Here is a 15,342-nt window from a genome sequence, read left to right as displayed (position 1 = left end):
CCTGGTTTCTTTAATGTTTCCCACTGTTTTTTCTGGTACTGGCATTTCTTTAGTGCCCATTCCGGCCTGTTCCATGGTGTTCCGGGACCACTTAGGCAGAGAACAGGTTAATAAAAGCATGCCACTTCAGTATTTGCACTTCTAAAATCTTGTTCTGCAGTGTCTTTTATTTAGTGTCTGTTCCGGCCTGTTTTATGCTCTTTTTGTGCAGATACCAGTTCCAGCTGTAAGTGGGAGTTTGCCCCAGAGAGGCCAGGCCAAGCACAGGAAGAGATGCAGGTGGCACTTCCATTGGCAAAAGCCCTGGCTTGCATTCCTCCCAGTGGATTCAAAGTTTGCCTTAGCATCAACGCCTGTATCCTCTGGACTGGTGTCAATGTCAGGCCCTCAAGACATGTGCCAAATCCACACGCACTCACCATCTGCTTATCTTGCGCAGTCATGGCAGTTGGGTTCATTCCGCTACTATGCTGTGCATCATCACATTCACCCTCCCAGTGCGACTTCGTGACGCAATCAGTTCTCCACACGCCACTGAGTAAAGCGTTATAGTGGGCGGTTCCCTCCTCCGCATTGACGGCGCACATCACTTCCATTTTTTAAAAAAAAGAAGTTAATTTTGCGCTATACTGATATTTCGACTTTTAAGAAATGGTAAGGTCCCCTCCCCCTCAAATTTGATTGGCCCATTTTTTGCTCGTCACAGACCACTTTCTAACAATTGTCCGGTTGTTATGGTGGGCAAATTTGAAAATAATTTGTCACATTAAAACATTCTCCAGAAACCCTGTTGCCCACAAAGTAGGTTTTCTGGTATACCAACCTTTTTTTATTGTGCAAATGCGCTATGAAAGCCCCTTTTAAAAAAAAAAAAAAAAAAGGTGAGGCAAAAACAGATTTCCACCATTATCACGTATGGAAAGGAGGCTCAGTTGTGGCGTGGTGATGGCGGGGAACACGCAGAATGGGAAAGCGTGTGAGTATCTGCTTGAACATCGCCATGGTTGCGAAAAAGGCGCGGAAACAAAAAGGAAGTGTGGATTCGGCCATGGTTTAGCTCCAGCATTAAGCACGACTGAGGCTGTGCTGATTAGGATTGCCATCTCTGATTTAAGAAATTCTTGGATGCTTACAGGTAGGAGGAGTTTGAAGAGGGGAGGATATGATGTCACTGTAGGACTTGCCTTTCACTTAGACTTTATGATATAACAAAAGTTTGGTCTCTGAAGCTGCCTTTTCTCCAGGGGAACTGCCCTCTGTATACTGTAGATCAGTGAAGAGCCAGTTTGGAGTAGTGGTTAAGAGTGTGGGACTCTAATCTGGAGAACTGGGTTTGATTCCTCACTTCTCCGCTTGAAGCCAGCTGGGGGACAATGGGTCAGTCACAGCTTCTAGGAGATCTTAGCCCCACCCACCTCACAAGGTGATTGTGAGGATAATATTGACACTGATTGTTAAGCACGAGGTATTATTATTAATTCTGTGAGAACTCCAGACCCTACCTTGAGTTTGGTAACCCTAGATCTGATTCCTCTGGTGACATCTGTTGCAGCTGCTGCAAGACTCTCCCCTGTTCATCATACCGCGAAGATGGCCTTGTTGCCTTTGGGTGGGCCTTTTTTGCAGTGGGCAGTTAGGAGACACCCATGAGTCATTCACCTTCAGAGCTCTTGAGACTCCTGGCTGCAGCTGCTGCACTGAAGCTCTCCCCTGTATCTGATGAATCAGGCAGCCTTGTAGATTCTGATGGACAGGCATCTTATGCTGACAAGAGAGCAGCCAGACTGCATCTCAGTAAACAAAGCCGAAAGCATGTTGGAACCAGGGCCGGATCAAGGGGGGCAGGGGGGTAGTCTGTCCCCGGCGCCGCCAGGGAGGGGGCACTGGGAGCAGCTGCCAGCTGCCAGAGTGCGCAGGCGGCAGTGCAGGCAGCCTTGCAGCCCCCCGCGCTGCCTTTCACCTGCCCCGCAGGACGGGGTGGCCAGCTTGCCGTGCACCCCCTGTCCTGCAGGGCAGGCAAAAGGCAGCGCAGTCGCCTGTGCCATTCACCCGTCCTGCAGGGCAGGTGAATGGTGCGGGCAGCTTCCCAGCCCCACACGCTGCCTCTGCCGCTCTGCCCTGCATGATGATGCGCTGTGCACGCATGCAAGGGGGGTCAGACTAGGGTTGCCCTGGGCGCCGGCAACCCTAGATCCTGCCCTGGTTGGAACATCTTCAGCAAGGCTGTGTCACGAGACCTTATGTAAAAGGGGCAGGTATATAACTTGTTCCAACTCCTCCTGGGGCTGGAGAAACACCTCTGCACTGAGCAATGTGCCGATGCAGCATCAGGGAGGGAATTGGCTCCCTTGGCTCAAGGCCTGAGTGCTAACAGATGGGCATTTGAGCCAAAGGAGAAAGGGAAGAGACGCTATGAGGACGTTTCGGTTTTTAAGGCAAAGGGCCGGGAATGGTGAGGAAAGAGCATGGTAATGAAATGGCCATGACTGCAGTACCTTAAATCCGCAGTGGCTGCAGTGGTTCTGTTGGATACAGTTATGATGAGTGCCAACTCAGAAAGTTATCACAGATCAGGAAGAAGGGCAGAAATGGACAACTGAAATGATTAGGGGGTTGGAGCACCATACCCATAAGGAAAGGCTGAAGAGGGTGAGGTTTTCAGTTTGGAACAAGGATAATTAAGGGGAGAAATGATAGAAGTTTATAAAAATATGCATGGGATGGAGAAAGTGGAGAGAGAGAGCTTTTTTGCCCCCTCCTATCACACAAGAACTCAGAGTCCAACTCATCCCATAAAGTAGGACAGTGGATTTAAAACAGAAAAGGGAGTACATCTTCACATAACTTGTGGAATTAACTGTCCAAGATATGCTGGCCAGTGGGAAAGGCCTGGTGTATATGTGAACCAGGACGAAGTGGTAGAAAGAGTCCAATAGCACCTATAAGACTAACAAAATTATGGTGAGGTATAAGCTTTCATGAGTCACAGCTCACCTCTTCAGATATGGTATCTGAAAAGGTGAGCTGTGACTCACAAAAGCTCATACCCTACCACAAATTTTGTTAGTCTTACAGATACTACTGGATTCTTACTGCTGCAGACAGACTAACATGGCTACCTATCTTGAGAAGGTCTTAGGGTCAGTCCCTTGCAGTGTCTCCAGTTACAAGGATTGGTCACAGGTAATGGGAAAGGCCTCTGCCTGGAGAGCAGCTGCCAGTCAGGGGAGACGAGGCTGGCCTTGGTAGATTCAGAATCATCAGATAAAATTTCTAGGCTCATGTCTGTGACCGTCGAGAGGCGGTTATGTTTTTGTGTTGTCTTCCATGAGAAAACTCCCTGCAAACAGAAAACTGGCACCTCAGTTTTTCAGTTTCAGGGAGAAACTCTCTAGCCTAACTCTCTGTGCTATGCTAATTTTCCACTTGGAGGGTTTTTTTTTTAAGACAGAGGAGAATTGCAAAATTATATTCCCCATCTTGAAGCAGCAAAGTCCATTCAAATCTCTCCTTCTGGAAACTCCCTTAGTTGGCTTTAAAGGAGGATTAGTCAAATTCATGTCTATCAGTGGCTATTCTCCATGATCCCTGAATGGAGCTTCCATGTTCAAAGGCAGTGTATCTCTGAACACAAGCTGCTGAAGACAAACCACGAGGGAAGCCTTCTCTGGGAAGACTGTTTTGATCTGATCCAACCCCAGCAGTCTTCCTATTCCTATAAGCGGCACATTCTCTCCTTCATGGGTTATGATTGCATAAAGGAAGATTTTAAACTCTTATATATCCCTGACTCCTATTAATGCTGGACTTGAACTGAATCAAGCTTTTCCCTGATGCCAGGACGCAGTCCCGTGAAGACATATCATAAAGATCTTTGTGATAGTGAATGCCTTTTCCTCAGTACTACAAGGACCATCTGTGTTTGGGAGTGAGAGGGAGGCTGCCAAAGTCCAAGGGAGAGCAGCAGGCGGCAGAGCTGCTTTCCCTCGGCCCAGACCAATTCCAGAGGAGGAGCCCTGCAGAGTGCGATGCCTGAAAGACTAACCCAGTGAGTGGGCACCGGCTCATGGCAGCTTCTGCCACAATGAATGTGTTCATCTTTAAGGCGTCACCAAACTCTTCATGAGGTCTGTTTCCTGGCAAGATTTGGGCTTCCCAGAATTCTTAGCAAATCTGCTCATCTTTTAGAACTGCCGGTTCCTCTTGCACATGACAGGAGCACTAGAAGCGCCAGAGAGGGGTTGAGAGGTGGTTGGATCAGGAAGACAGCTGGAGACATTTCTGTCACATGTGTAATCGCCCCATGCTGTCGATGTTGTCCTGGGGCTGACAGAAAGGGGCTTGCCCAAGGCCACCTGGGGAGCTTGTGGCAGAGAGGTGAACCGTGGATCCGGATCACAATTCCTTCTCTTCGCCACTATGCTCTGTTAGTTCTTGAGCTGCTCCTCCTCCTCTCCTGCTGAGAAGCTTCATGGATGCTGCAGAGCCAGGCCAATCTCAGGACTTGATATGAATGAAAGGAAGATTCATAGGCAAAGACTCATTAATGAAACTGCTCTGGGTGGCTGTGGCTTCTTAGGCAAGTGTAGTCTTATTTATGTGTAAGAAATATCTGCAGAGGGAGCCATAAAAGACAAAGCAAAGTATGAAGGTTAGCTGCAAGCGCAGTAAAGTTTTATATTCCTGAAAACTAGGAATAAAAGATACCACCATTTTAAACAAAGTGAATAAAATGGGCTTCTCTGCTATCCTGCAAGAGTTAATTTGTGCCTTCTTGTTACAGTGGAAATGAAGTCAAGGAATAACAAAGGTAGAGCAGAACCCCTTTAAATCCTTAAAGGGAGAAACAGAGGAGAAAGGATGCAAAACACTATTACAAGCATCAAAAGCCCAAAGATCAGCAGTGAATTGTCCTCACATCATAAATGCTTTGTGAGAAAACTCAACTTCAGCCTGCCTCCAGGAAGAATCAAGGAGAGGAGACAAGCATAAGAGGAACTTCATGGGGAAGGGAGTTCCACAGCATCAGGGTGATTACCAAAAGCATTGCCTATGCTTTTGGGTCAGCCTGGATCATGTGCTTTTGACATACAGCTACAAATATAAAGGAAATGTGGCTTTTCAATAGATGATATTAGGAGATACCCATAAGCTTTTGCTGAATCTCAGAGGACAACTTTGAGGATGAGAAAATAAAGTGGATTCTAGCCCTTACAAGCCCTCTTGCCTCACTGTATTTCTGGGTCTTCTCTATCCCTATAAAGGTAGAATTAATGGAAATATTTGCATTTAAGAAACTTTTAGCTGCACTTCTAAGGATTAATAACTCCTCCTGACCACATTTAACTGTTATTCTTGTAATGCTAAAAATTGTTTTTGTCTGTGACTTCGAACTCTAGTTTCTTTTTGCAGTGTGGTGGTGGTTTGCTTTGTAGTGCCTTTTCCTTGTGGAAACAAAAGCATAGGAATGTTCAGGAAGTGTGTGGAAGTCAGGCCTACTTTTGGGGCCAACACAACATATTCGCTCTGAGGACCAGGTTTTCCTGCTAGGCTCATCTCCTGCCATTCCTTTTTGTTCAGCACGATCTGGATGTGTTTAACTCAGAAGACAGTCGTGTATAATGGGGCTAACTCCTGAATGAGAGGGCATGGGATTACAACGGAGGTCTTGCAATAGGCTTGTCAGCTGTTTTGCCATTTCTTGAAAGGACAGTTTGTGTAGTGGTTAGAGTGCTGGACTAAGATCTGGGAGGTCCAGGTTCAAATCCCCACTCTTCCATGAAAGCTCGCTGGGTGGCCTTAGGCCAGTCACACACTCTTGGCCTAACCTACCCCACAGGAGGAGAGGAGAATTATGTAAGCCACCTTGGGTCCCCATTGGAGAATGAGATGAGATATAAATAAAAAATAAAAATAAAAAAACCCCTTGTAATGGCCTTTCATTTCCAGTCACACTGCTCTATCATCCTTGGTTCCCAGTTTTCTTATCCTTAAATAAGCCTTTTCCAGGTCATACGAGTTTAGATACAGGTGAAGAGCACCCAGGGCCAAAAGGAAGCTGGGTGCAGTGCAGGTCCAAACTTACTGCTTCTTGTAGGAATTAGGGCAGGCATTGCTATCAGTAACTCTTGGGCTGCTTCATCATCCCAGCCTGCCAGCACACCTGTCTCTGCTCACCTGCACGTCCAGCTGTTCTTCCAGCACAGCACAATAGCAGCAGCCCCTCTAAACAATCCTGGTGCTTTAGTGCCATCTAGTGAAAAGAACTGGGAACTATTCCCAAGTCCAGATCTGCTTATTTCCCATACAAGAAAGGCTTCTGCAGCCACTGTCAGTCTGCTTGTGTAACTTCTCTTTTCATGGATTCTATGGGGCTTAGAAAGCAACTTTCATAAAATTTTAAGAAATAACTTTTTTTTCTTTTAAACTTTTTAACAATTAATAAAATACAACTTTAAAAAAAATTAACTCTTAAGTGCAACCATACAAAAAATCTCCAAATCAACAATGTCCTTGAAAAGGCAAACAGTTCAACATCCAAGAAGTGATGATGAGTCCTCTCTCATCCATTTGAAGCAACTGTGCAGCAGGCTTCTGTCTTCTTGTTGGGAATTATAGCCCTACAAAAATAATACAATCCCAGTAACACCAACTACATACAATACACAAACACCACTTTAAATCACATTTTACATACAACATTTGATTACCTTATTCAAGGTGATGAGCTTATAATTTATTAAGCTCTCCAGCAAACAGCCTCCTCCTCAGCAGCCTGCCTCTAGCTTCTGACTCCACCCCACTGGGCTAAACCAATTAACCTCACAGGGGTTACACTTGCAGTGACCATGTCACAAAAAATGTCCTTTTCTTTTGCATTTTCATATGTTGCATTGAAAGAACTTTTTCCTTTCCACTCATGTTCATTGCTGCTATCCTGATTAGTTCCTTTTTATGCCCGTTACACATCATCAGCACAAAAACAGGCAATAGTTTTAATAATATTCCTGTTGAATTTTGTTCGCAAGTGTTAACTTACGACCCTTTCTTTCTCTAGGGTAGATGTTTCCTTTAATCTTTCCCTTACACCCTCTGCGTAGATTGCTGCTACCAGGAATATTATATTCCAAAATATTTTACTTAAATTTCCCTTCATGTGCCCAAGCTTCAGGCTCCTTTGTGGTTCTATGTGGCCCTGAGGATAGGAATGGGATATAGCAATGACATACTCCAGGATATTACAAAAATAAACTTTTATCTTTTTCAAGAAGTGTATCGGTTTCATAAGAGTAGTTCTCAGTTCTTGAAAGTTACTTCACTTAAACTCATTCACACAGTTTGCCTGCTTTCTCCTGACTCAGTACTTTTTGCAGAAATGTTTAAATCTGCTCAGGCAGCACACAGCTAGTCTCTCTTTTCCTCACTCAGTATTTCTCACAGAACTGCTTAAAATTACTCAGTCTGTACACAGCTTGCCTGCTTTCTTCTGACTGAATATTTTTCACAGAAATGCTTAAACGTGCTCAGGCAGCACACAGCTAGCCTGCTTTCTCCTGACTGAAACTTTTCTCTCCACTCTCAGTCTAAAACTGCATTCGCTCCGCCCACACTCTCAGTCATCAACCAATCATATCACTCACTCATCCCTCTCTTTCACCCCCACTCTTCACCTATATCACACCAATCATTTAAAGACACATGTACACATTTACTTAAAAGCATTACAGCAAGGTTAGGGGGAAAGTTAACTACAGTTTCATCTCAGTCCAGGAGAACTCATGTCTGAAATGGATTTTGGATTTAAAACAGTGCATTTTTGGAAAGGAGTAGCAGCCCACAATTACATTTTTTTCTAGGAAGAAATTCCAGGGAATTAGCTGAAGTGCCTTGTGGCTCACCAAACGTCAGATGCAAGAATTTTGTCAGCAGATTAAGGGTCCTTTGTTGCCTCCCAGTATACCATCCTTTCCTGGGCCCTTGCTACAACTGACCCAGTCCAATCCAAGCTCCTGCAGCAACAGCACAAGGACTTGGCTTGGACCCAGCCGATGGTACTATGGGCCCTACAGTTGCCAACTCTGGCTTGGGAAATTCCTGGAGATTTGGGAGTAGTGCCTTGGAAGGCAAAGCTTTTGGGGGAGAGGGACCTAGTAGGCCCAGAAAAGGATGCCGGTTGCCTCCTGTGGTGTATCGGCAGGCACAGTGGCAGAGGGAGGGTGTGGGGCCGAGGAGTGATGACATTGTGCCAATGGTGCAATGTCATTGCTGGCAAGTAACCAGAAGTGACATCACACAATGTGCCACTATGGGATTTGCTAAAATGCTGCAGTAAACCATACAGTTGGGGTCAAACCATACAGTTGGGGCAATGTGACATTACTTCCAGGTATATGTTAGAAGTGACATCATGCCTTTTTTGACTACCCCCCACTGCTCTATCAAGTGTTGGGGGGCAGAGAAGAGGGAGACCTGGTTTCCCCAGCAGACACCCTCTTCATTGGGCTTCCCTAGCCAGTCACTTGGGTGTCCTGGCCAGAGAATGGGTCTTTCAGGTGCCAATGAGCTCTGTATTTATTTATCTTAGGAAGAATAAGATTTGGTAGAAGCAGCTTCTCACTCTCTGGGGAGAATTTAATCCTTGCGAAATTCAAGCCTCTAGATGGGCCCTTTTTACTCATTCTGGCTGGGAAGGGGGACTGCAGGAAGCCTCCAGCAAGGTTCAGGGACTCTGGAAACTCATTAGATTCTTCTCCACTTCCTGTAGTAGTTCAGCAAGGCAGCTGTTGTGGATGGGAAGGTGTCCCCAAAGGCAAAGAGCACAAGTTTATTGATTGGCCCAGATTTGGATCAAGAAATCTACAGGTGAACTAGGGATCACTTCAGCTAAAGCTACATGAGGGACCCTTGATCTTTTTCATGTCTCTGCTCCACTAGCCCAGGGAGATATTTTTCATTGACCAAAGCATCACCCATTTATTTTTTGGAGAACTTATTAACTTCTTTTCTGTTAAATGAACTCTTTTAACATGAGTTTCTGCACCCTGCTGGAATCTTAAACATCTGAGTCTTGATTGTATGTTCAGGTCTCACTCCCCTTGCAAAAGGAGGCACCACCAAAGGAATTAGAGGAGGTGACCTGGAGCCTCAGTCTGGGCCACAATCTGACCTGAACTACATCTCAATCAGAAATATAAGTGCTCTGACTCCTAAGAGCATGGCTTCCAATATTTTTGGCCAGGCAGAAGAATTTCAGCCTGTTTTTCTGGCAACTCACTGTCAGGTTTTAATTGTCTGTGTGGCAGGAGAGGCAGGACCAGAGAGTGACTCTGCACCCACAGTCAGGTGCATGCCACTTGCCACCAAACTGGATGATTCTGAATGGCACATTTGTGCTGAGAGTTGTGCTGTCTTTCTGACTCTGCAACAACTTTCTGATTGAATGTAAATGTGGCTGCCAGGACCACATGCTAGGGTAGGGGAAACATAAGTGGTTCGACCCACTGAAAGCCAGGCAAGGCAGGCTGAAATGGGGCAGTGGTTTCAGTCTTTGCACTGTGCAATAGGTAGGCAGCATTCACCTGAGATAAACATTTCACTTGAACTAACTGACTGACAACCAGGATTCCAGAAACAGGAGGACGGAATAGACAGTAGCTACACTTCCCCCTCCCCCCAAAGCAATAAGCAGCCTGTCTTGCATACAGACTTGGCGGGGGCAGGGGAAAGGCAAAGGCTGAAATTTGCACCCTGACTATAGAACCCACCCCGCTCCAAGCCAGGCAAAGGCTCTGCAGTCCAGATGGCACTGTATAAAATGAGAAAATAAGGGGGGCTTCTATGTTACTATTCTCCATTCTTGATAGATGTTCTTGTATAATTTTAATGGCTTGTTATCTTGACAGTTTTGTCCAATCTTTTGTGCAAAGAACCCCTGCTTATATTAATGACACCATGATGGTAAAAAACTTGGAAGTCCTCAAAATTGTACTAGATGTTAAATTTTATATACCTTGACACCCACCCCCCCCACACACACACAAAGAGCCAGAAGAGTGATAGAAACAGCTTTGTATGCCTGGAAGAATTAGTCTCCCCCCACCCCCTTGACCTCCTTGATATTGTTTTGGAAAAGAACTATTTCAGTTTCTGTGAACAGTATTGCTACCAGACGAAGGGGGTGGCGATAGGTTGTTCCGCTGTCCCGTCCATAACTAACTTATATATGTCACATCTGAAATAGAGCCAGGTATTGAATGGGAGAATTAACCTTTATTATAAAGAGATTTGTTTCTTTAAATGGTACCTAGACGACGTTTTCTTGATTATGAATAATTCAGACCATGCTGGGGCACTAGTTGAATGGCTAAACACTGTTGACACCAATATCCATTTCACATGGGAGGCCAACATACAATGCAACAGTTGTTTGGACGTCACTGTCTTTAAAGATAGAGACTGTAAATTAAGAAACTGACAAGACAGATGCTCCTTCCTACACTTCTCATCCTTCCACCCAGGGCATCTGAGAAGGAATATACCAACAGGTGATACCTTAGGACAGAAAGAAGCTCATCCAGAAACATGGATTTTGTGAGCAGAAGCAAAACTCTAGATAGCTCTTTCTTGGCACGGGGTTGCCCTATGAGGATCATTCAAGAAGCTAATAGAAAAGCAGCTCATATACCCCAGAGCTTGTTGCTTACCCCTAAAAATAGAGAACTGGACAGCAGAATTAGATGGGCAGTCAACTACACCCCATTGTCGTCAGGCATCAGTAGAACTACACGCAAACACTTGCATATTGTGAGGGACATAGCTGGGTCACCCACTATTGGATGTAGGAGAACAAGGAATCTGAGGGATATCATTGTACATTCTAATTTCCAGGATTCTCCTAACACAGTGCAACAGCCAAAAGGACATTTCCCTTGTGGAAATTGTAATATAGTCTTTCCATTAAGGTTTCACTTATCACGAACCCCAAGACAAACAAACCCTTATATTTTGAGAATTTTGCTTTCTCTACATGTAAGACCCCAAATGTGATTTATGTGATACAGTTTAGTTGCCCTTTGTTATATGTAGGAAGCACTACCTGTCCATTAAATATTAGAATTCAAGAACATATCAAGAATTAAGAATAAGAACATAGAAGCCCCCCTAGTTTCTCATTTTATACAGTGCCATCAGGAAGATCTCAGTACTACGCGTTATAAAAGCTTCTCTTAATTATGATATACAACAAAAATTACAGAGTCTGAATGGATTTTAAGATTAAATTATCTTGCCCCATATGGACTAAATAATGAAACTGAGTATTTGTGTTTTTTTATGAAGTTGTGTGTTTCTTTAAAATGTCAGGAGTTAGCAAATTGATGGCTGCCTAAATGAGAATTGCAAATGTTGCCTCATACAGCTTTGCTGGTCAGCTTTAGACCAACTTGCTGGTCAGCTTTAGACCAACTTGGTGTTGCAACAGAATGTGCCTACAGGCTGTAAGTAAATAACTGTGGGTTTAGTATGAATAAGGACAGTATCTTTAAGAGACGGAAGCTTTTGAATTTATTTATATTCATATTTTTATTACAGTGAATGCTTTGTTGAATATGAGCCTTTGAAAAAGTTTATTGCAAAACGGGATGTGTGATGTGCTGGCAAAACCCATTAGGCTCTTCAGCTTCAGCTCCATTTTCAATATGATTTTCTAGACTGCTGTTATCACCCTTGGAGAATCTGCCCCACCACCTGAAAAGAAAAAAAAGAGACCGTGAGATGTAATTTTTGGAAATCTTATTACTTCTACTTTACAATTTACCTCTTATGGTCCTTTTTATATAGGATTCTCTTCACCGGTTAGGTGTAATGTATGAGATTTTCTATTAAGAACTGAAGTATTTGTGTGTTATCTATTGTATGGTATTGGATGTATTATTTATTGATTGATAGGAAAATTTACTGGATGTTGGATTAGATTTGCATATACTATACCTATATATTTTTGTCTAGCACTTTAGCACCTTGCACTTTTCCAGAAAAAATATATTTGTGAATGTGTAAGTAATTTTGGTTTACCTTCAACTAGTGTTTTGTGTTAGTTGAGATCTCTGGGTGGGCAGTTTCATGGTGAAGCAGTTGGCAGCCTCCCCTTCTCACATACATATACGGTCAAATTGTTATTTGCTCTGGTGGGGGAAAACGAGAAGCAGTGGGGTTTATCTCTAAACAACACTGGCGTGCACAGACCAAGGAAGCAAAACCCTCTCCTGCATTGTGACTTTCATAGGATTGTAAGGATATTCCATTGGCAGAAAGCATCATGTCGTTGGCGAGGCATATTCCCATGCACGCTCTGAGGGCCTGCTGCTCCTAGTTACCTCCCCTCCCCATCAATGTCATTTTGCCTCCAGCATGAGCGTCCTGTCTGAGCACTGAATCCTGCCCTTGAAAGGAAAACTGCACAAGAGGTTGCCAAGGGCTCTCTGACAACTACAATCCACTACAGTTCTAGAGAGGTGGCTTGAGTTAGTTTATTGCAGCGAGCCTCTTGTGGCGTTTTAAAAACTAACATGTTTATTGTGGCCTAAAGTTCCTTGGGCCAAGGATGCTGCAAGACATTGCCTTGGTGGATGGGTTTGCGTACCCTCGGGACAGTGAGAAGACAGGTTTTCCAATGAAGCCCAAAGGTCAGGTAATTCCAGGGAGAGCTAAAGAGGCATCACAGCACTGCTAAATGCAGCATGCTAATAAGCAGTTCAAGATAACTCTTTTGCTTCAAGGAATAAACACGGTTATCTTTAATGTGGATGCAACATCCAATCAATGAATACAGGAGTCTGTCAGCATGTATTTGGGAAGGTGTTGGAAGAACTGAGTTAAACAGAGGTGATGAAAGATGAAGTTCTGAGGCTGATGGATAAATTAAAAACTAAAAAGTCACTGCGTCCAAACAGCATATGCACAAAGGCACTTAGAGGTCACAAATGCAAAATTCCTAAACTTGTAACGGAATTATGCATCCGGCTGCTAAAATCAGCCTCCCTGATAATTAGAAGGTTGTGAATGTAATGTTATTAAAAGCTAAGGTAGTGGTGGTGGGGATCTTGAGAAGATGCAGGAAATTATAGACCAGTTTAGTTAGTCTGTTCCAGGTAAAGTGTTGGAAACTGTAATTAATGAAAGATTAAGCACATAAAGGAAGCATTACTAAGAGATAATTTTACAAACTTCCAGCATTTCCCCCTCATAGATATCTTTTTTCTGAACCAAAAACGCATATATAAGGACAATCCAGGAGCCATATTCTTGGACTTCAAAAAAGCTTTTAACAAAATCCCTCCTCAGAAAATTTAGCGGTCATGCAAAAAGAGGACAGGCCCCCAGGGAGAGAGTGGAAGAATACAGGTTCACAGGTTCAATTCCTGTGAAGGCTACAAGACTCCTGCTTCTGTTACTTGCACAGAAATGTTGTCAGCCACGAAGGTTGCACAGGACTCCACTCTGGTTTAGATACAATAATCTAGGGTGCCAATACAATCCTCTTTCTTGCACAGATAAGGAAATCTCAGCCATGAAGCCACCAGAATATCTCAACATTTTTTATCTAACAAACAAGGGTCTGGTACGAAGCCTCCACAAGAATCCCACCTGCTTAATACAGAATAAACCTCTTGAAAGTTAAAGCCTGTTCTTGTAGAGGCAATAAAATCTTCTCCACACATGCGATGACAAGATGTTTGGAAACTTCTATTTCTTTTCTAAAATAATACAGAAAAAAACATAAGCTTGCTCAACTTTAGTTAGTTAGCTAATTCTCACAGTGTTTAAAGTAACTTTCCTGTATATCTTTTTTTAAAGAAGTGGCTTAACAATTTAAAAATATTCTGGACATTCATTCCAACAAAGATAGGAAGTCCTTCTCTGCAGAATAAAATACGGACAGAAGACCGACTTACCCTACTGGAATGGAGTTCCTCCCGATGCGAATCACTCCACCCCAGGTTCAAATGCTGACAGCAGGTCACAGGCACAGAGGAGTCCTTCAGAGATCTTGCACAGACTATGGGAGGAACTGGCCAGACTGTAGCCCCAAAGAGATTCCCTGTCTTGTTATTGTTCATTAATGCATGTGAGGCTTTTCGCCACCACAGCATTTCTTGCTGCTCTGTCATTTAGGAAAAAAGTGGTCAGGCACAGAAACCATCTCACTGGCTTTCTATCTAAGCAAAGAGCAGCAGACTTCAAGCAGCCAGCAGACACCTGCTTATTTTTACAGGGAACAACAGGTTGCTCCACTATTAAATGTTGTTCTCCCAGAGGTCACCCTGATGGACTTCACCCCTGCTTCAGTCATAATTTGGAAACTTCTGGAGCTGGAACTCAGGTGGGAAAGACTGCTCCCTCCAGATGTGCTGGCTGGGACAGTGCAGCGACAATACATGGTTCTGTGGGTTTCTGAATTACTTCTAGAATGTTAGTCATTTATTAAGTAAATTATTTAATTATAAAAAGTTATTAATAATGATTATAGTTATTTATTTAACCAGTCATTAATTTTAGCTAAATTATTATTTAAAACATTTATTATTTTTATTTTTATTCAAAACACTTCTAGCTCTATTTAAAAAGTTATTAGGTACTTTTCTCCCTTTCTGTTAAGAGCACCTGTCTTGTGTGTGTGGCTGATCTGACTGTTGAGGCTGGCTGCCTACGGCACAGCACTGCCCCCCCCCCATCACAAAAAGGAAGGCAGCAGGAATAAAATTCTGAAGGAGAAATTTTTTCCACCTAATACCTTCCTCCAGAAGTTTCCAAACTGTGGCTGTGAGCAAGAGCAACGTCTGTCCGTGTGACCCTCACAGAGACTGCGAAAAATTCATACAATGTGGTAGGCCTTGAAGGCCACAATAAACTTCTGCTTCTCTTCTACACATTAAAACCTTCTTTGGCCTTAAGTCAGAAGGAGACTCATTTGTTAATTTACCCATAAGGAACTCTTCTTCCGCATGAAGTGCACAGAAAATCTTGGGTTGTTCTTTATTTAATAAACATGGAACCAGCATGAAGCCACAGTAGCATTAATAAGGAATATATCTTTTCATGGTTAAAGCTAGTACAAGCATCCAGTGTCATTTAAATGCATTGACATTTCCTCCATGCACAACACAAAAGGGCCCATGGAAGCCAGAAACAAGTCTCATAACATGGTTTGTCTTGTAGGCTCCAATAGGCTGCTTTCCCCTTTCTAGACAATAAAACTGCTTCGGGCCTTAAGCCAGAAGGACACTCCTTTCCATGATGGAAAACCTTGTTAGGCAGTGAAAGCCTCTCCAAGATTTCTGCTCC

Source organism: Eublepharis macularius, chromosome 7 (genome assembly GCF_028583425.1).
Source record: "Eublepharis macularius isolate TG4126 chromosome 7, MPM_Emac_v1.0, whole genome shotgun sequence".
NCBI classification, from domain to species: Eukaryota; Metazoa; Chordata; class Lepidosauria; order Squamata; family Eublepharidae; genus Eublepharis; species Eublepharis macularius.
This window is presented reverse-complemented; position numbering follows the sequence as displayed.